This window comes from Populus nigra, chromosome 2 (assembly GCF_951802175.1).
Source record: "Populus nigra chromosome 2, ddPopNigr1.1, whole genome shotgun sequence".
Lineage (NCBI taxonomy): Eukaryota > Viridiplantae > Streptophyta > Magnoliopsida > Malpighiales > Salicaceae > Populus > Populus nigra.
In genome coordinates this window covers 5,267,568-5,272,567 of record NC_084853.1, presented here as the reverse complement: position 1 = coordinate 5,272,567, position 5,000 = coordinate 5,267,568, and positions in this window count along the sequence as shown.

The following is a 5,000-nucleotide window of genomic DNA, read 5'->3' as shown; positions in this document are numbered from 1 at the left end:
CAGCCCCGGCTCGCAAGACGGAGGCCAGGCCTCGGCAGCGGGCACGTCACGCCACGAGGTCGGGGATTGCGAGGAGAGCCAACGCATGGGCGCGCGCACGGCAATTTAATGCCACGCCCACGCCAGCGCAGAGCTCTCCTCGCAATCCCCAAGCTCGGCGGTCCGCACCAGCCGCGTCGGCCAGGCCTCCATCTTGCGAGCACGGGCAGCTGCCACCGCAGCCGGAGGCGAAGGATCTCGAAGGGACAAGGGACAGGCCGCGGGGGGGAACGACAGGGACAATCATGCGGGGGGCTGTCAGCCCCGGCTCGCAAGACGGAGGCCAGGCCTCGGCAGCGGGCACGTCACGCCACGAGGTCGGGGATTGCGAGGAGAGCCAACGCATGGGCGCGCGCACGGCAATTTAATGCCGCGCCCACGCCAGCGTAGAGCTCTCCTCGCAATCCCCAAGCTCGGCGGTCCGCACCAGCCACGTCGGCCAGGCCTCCGACTTGCGAGCAGGGGCAGCGGCCACCGCCGCCGTGACGTCGCGGCAAGCAGACAGCCGCGCAGCAGCTGCCAGCACCTTGGCACAAGCACGGCAAATGAATGCCACGCCCACGCCGCGGATAAGCAGCCCCAACGCGCCCGACGGCTTGGAGCGGGTCCCGAAGACGGTGGCCGGAATCGGGTCGTCGCCGGCCGGAAAACGGGTCATCGATGCCGGCAATACTTCGGGCCATGAGGCCCCCCACCTTAGTCCGAGTTTAGCAACAGCCCACATATCCCCCGCGGCAGGCCTATGGGCGCCAGGCCAGCGCGCCCCATGGCCAGTCAGGGGGCACCCCCCTAAAGAGCAATAAGTGTCATTGAAGCTCTGGCAGGGGGAGACACTACTAGGTCCCAGCTGTCACCCCCCCTCTAAAAAATTCATTTCTTGGTATTTTGAGCTGAAATTTTGCACAGAGGTTGGCAAAAATCCAATCCAACTTTATTAATTTTTCCAGAATTTTTCGAGGTCGGGAAGTATTTTTTTTTATTTTCCTACCATTAAAAATCGAGGAAATCGGAAAAAATAGGAACCGGCTCGGAATGACCCCAAATTCAGTGGGCAGCCTCATAAAAATATGGCTGATTTTACTGGATTGATTTCATGTGGAAAGCACGACGTTTTGTTGTAGGAATGCGGGAACCCCGGCGGCTCGCCTGCCGCGGCCAGCGACGTCGGGCTGGCCCCTGCAGCGCCTAGCCTCTCCCACGCGGGGGGCAGGCCAGAACGCGGGGGGCCAGGGCCCGAAGGCAGCCCCCCCGCGGGCGAGAGAGCAAGCCAGCAGGGGCTGTCGCCTGCCGCGGCCAGCGACGTCGGGCTGGCCCCTGCAGCGCCTAGCCTCTCCCACGCGGGGGGCAGGCCAGAACGCGGGGGGCCAGGGCCCGAAGGCAGCCCCCCCGCGGGCGAGAGAGCAAGCCAGCAGGGGCTGTCGCCTGCCGCGGCCAGCGACGTCGGGCTGGCCCCTGCCGCGGCCAGCGATGTCGGGCTGTCGCCTGCCGCGGCCAGCGACGTCGGGCTGGCCCCTGCAGCGCCTAGCCTCTCCCACGCAGGGGGCAGGCCAGAACGCGGGGGGCCAGGGCCCGAAGGCAGCCCCCCCGCGGGCGAGAGAGCAAGCCAGCAGGGGCTGTCCGCGCGTCGCGCAGCGCGGCATGGCTGCGGGGGCCGCGCGCGCGCGCCCAAGCGCCCATGGGCCCCCAAGGGCCCCAGGCCCTCAGGCCCCAGCGCCCCAGCGCCCAGCGCGGGCGGGCGCGCGCGCGCGTGTGGTCTTTGAGGGGCGCCGGCCTGGTGGCTCCCTAAAGAGCAATAAGTGTCATTGCAGCTCTGGCAGGGGGAGACACTACTAGGTCCCAGCTGTCACCCCCCCTCTAAAAAATTCATTTCTTGGTATTTTGAGCTGAAATTTTGCACAGAGGTTGGCAAAAATCCAATCCACCTTCATTAATTTTCCCAGAATTTTTCGAGGTCGGGAAGTATTTGTTTTAATTTTCCTACCATTAGAAATCGAGTAAATCCGCAAAACTAGGAACCGGCCCGGAATGACCCCAAATTCAGTGGGCAGCCTCATAAAAATATGGCTGATTTTACTGGATTGGTTTCATGTGGAAAGCACGACGTTTTCTTGTAGGAATGCGGGAACCCCGGCAGCTCGCCTGCCGCGGCCAGCGACGTCGGGGACGCTGGCCTGCGCTGTCGAGCCCGCGAGGGCTGTCTCCGCGGCAGGCCCCCCCTGAACGGGGCACGACAGGCCACCGCGCTGGCTCGTCCAGCGTCGACAGTCCCTCGTCCAGGTTTCAGATCGCGCCAAGTCGAACCCATGACCTGCTCAAGCCATCGTGCGCTGCCGAATTCGCATCTGCGTGTAGGCTGCCATTCCACGCGGCAGCCCCTGTTTTCGTCAGCGTGCCCCCCTGACGAATTTTCCTGCCTGGCCCAGTCCAGCGTCCAGCCCCTGTTCGTCGAAAAATCTGCGCTGCCGATTTTCCACGCGGCAGCCCCTCTTTTCGTCAGCGTGCCCCCCTGACGAATTTTCCTGCCTGGCCCGGCCGGTCCAGCATCCAGCCCCTGTTCGTCGAAAAATCTGCGCTGCCGATTTTCCACGCGGCAGCCCCTCTTTTCGTCAGCGTGCCCCCCTGACGAATGTTCGTCGAAAAATCTGCGCTGCCGATTTTCCACGCGGCAGCCCCTCTTTTCGTCAGCGTGCCCCCCTGACGAATGTTCGTCGAAAAATCTGCGCTGCCGATTTTCCACGCGGCAGCCCCTCTTTTCGTCAGCGTGCCCCCCTGACGAATTTTCCTGCCTGGCCCGGCCGGTCCAGCCCCTGTTCGTCGAAAAATCTGCGCTGCCGATTTTCCACGCGGCAGCCCCTCTTTTCGTCAGCGTGCCCCCCTGACGAATGTTCGTCGAAAAATCTGCGCTGCCGATTTTCCACGCGGCAGCCCCTCTTTTCGTCAGCGTGCCCCCCTGACGAATTTTCCTGCCTGGCCCGGCCGGTCCAGCCCCTGTTCGTCGAAAAATCTGCGCTGCCGATTTTCCACGCGGCAGCCCCTCTTTTCGTCAGCGTGCCCCCCTGACGAATTTTCCTGCCTGGCCCGGCCGGTCCAGCCCCTGTTCGTCGAAAAATCTGCGCTGCCGATTTTCCACGCGGCAGCCCCTCTTTTCGTCAGCGTGCCCCCCTGACGAATTTTCCTGCCTGGCCCGGCCGGTCCAGCCCCTGTTCGTCGAAAAATCTGCGCTGCCGATTTTCCACTCCGCAGCCCCTCTTTTCGTCAGCGTGCCCCCCTGACGAATTTTCCTGCCTGGCCCGGCCGGTCCAGCCCCTGTTCGTCGAAAAATCTGCGCTGCCGATTTTCCCCGACGAACCTGCAGCTGCACAAATCCGCGCTGCCACTGCCCCATTGTCTGGACCAACAGTCTTTTCCATCAAGCCCTGGACTATAAATCGTCCAGACTCATCGCCAGCACCCGCTGCCGATTCTGCCGACTTTGCCGATTTCGTCGGCGCTGCCGATTCCAACACTGCACCCACCGTGTCTAAACCAGCGCTGTTTCGTCAGCGTGTCCCCTTGACGTATTTCCCTGCCTGGCCTGGACAGTCCATCTTCCAGCCCATGTTCATCGAAAAATCTGCGCTGCCGATTTCCCCGACGAACCTGCAGCTGCACAAATCTGCGCTGCCGATTTCCCCCCCTGTCGGCATGGCTGCCGCTGCCCCGATGTCCAGACCAACAGTCTTTTTTGTCGACTTTGCCGATTTTGTCCGCGCTGCCGATTCCAACACTACCCCCTGCATCCAAACCAGCATTGTTTCGTCAGCTCTTCCCCTGACGATTTTAGCCCTGTAACAAACAGTAGGCCTCCAATCCCGCCAACGGGAGCCAAGTTGATAGGGAAGAGAATTGAATGACGCGCCTGGTCCTCGCACCCCGCCACCCGAGGGGCCTTTTTCCCGGCAGCCTCTGAAAAACTCTAGCTTTCACGGTCCTCGCCGCCCCTCACCACCATGGCAGGCCTCTAATCCCACCCATCAGCAGTTGTAGCCGATAGGGCAGTGATTTGAATGACGCGTCGCGGGCCGCCGGGTCATCTCACCCGGCCATTAATTGGAGCGTTTTTGGCTGGCCGAGGATGGGGGGATGGATCTCTTCTTCCGAAAAAGCAAACAGTACATCGGGAGTTATGTTGACGGGGCATGGAATTGAATGACCCGTCGCGGGCCGCCGGGTCATCTCACCCGGCCATCCCGGGGAGCGTTTTCCCCGGCAGCATCGGGGAAACTCTTGCTTTCACTGCCCGCTGCCCAAGTCCCCACTCGCATCGGCCCCCCGCGCCAACAAGCCAACGCTGCCGAATCGGCAGACACTGCTGCCGAATCTGCCGACACTGCCCCGCGGGCTGCCACTGCCCCAGTGTCTAAACCAGCGGTCTTTCTCATCGAGCCTTGGACTATCCAGTCCGTCCTGACTCATCGCCAGCACCTGCTGCCGATTCTGCCGACTTTGCCGATTTTCTCGGCGCTGCCGATTCCAACACTGCGCCCACCGTGTCTGAACCAGCGCTGTTTCGTCAGCGTGTCCCCTCGACGAATTTTCCTGCCTGGCCTGGACAGTCCACCGTCCAGCCCGTGTTCGTCGAAAAATCTGCGCTGCCGATTCTGCCGACTTTGCCGATTTCGTCGGCGCTGCCGATTCCAACACTGCCCGCCGTGCCTGAACCAGCGCTGTTTCGTCAGCGTGTCCCCTCGACAAATTTTCCTGCCTGGCCTGGACAGTCCATCGCCCAGCCCATGTTCGTCGCAAAATCTGCGCTGCCGATTTTCCCCGACGAACCTGCAGCCGCACAAATCTGCGCTGCCGAATCTGCCGACACTGTCCCGCGGGCTGCCACTGCCCCAGTGTCTAAACCAGCAGTCTTTCTCGTCGAGCCTTGGACTATCCAGCCCGTCCAGACCCATCGCCAGCACCCGCTGCCGATT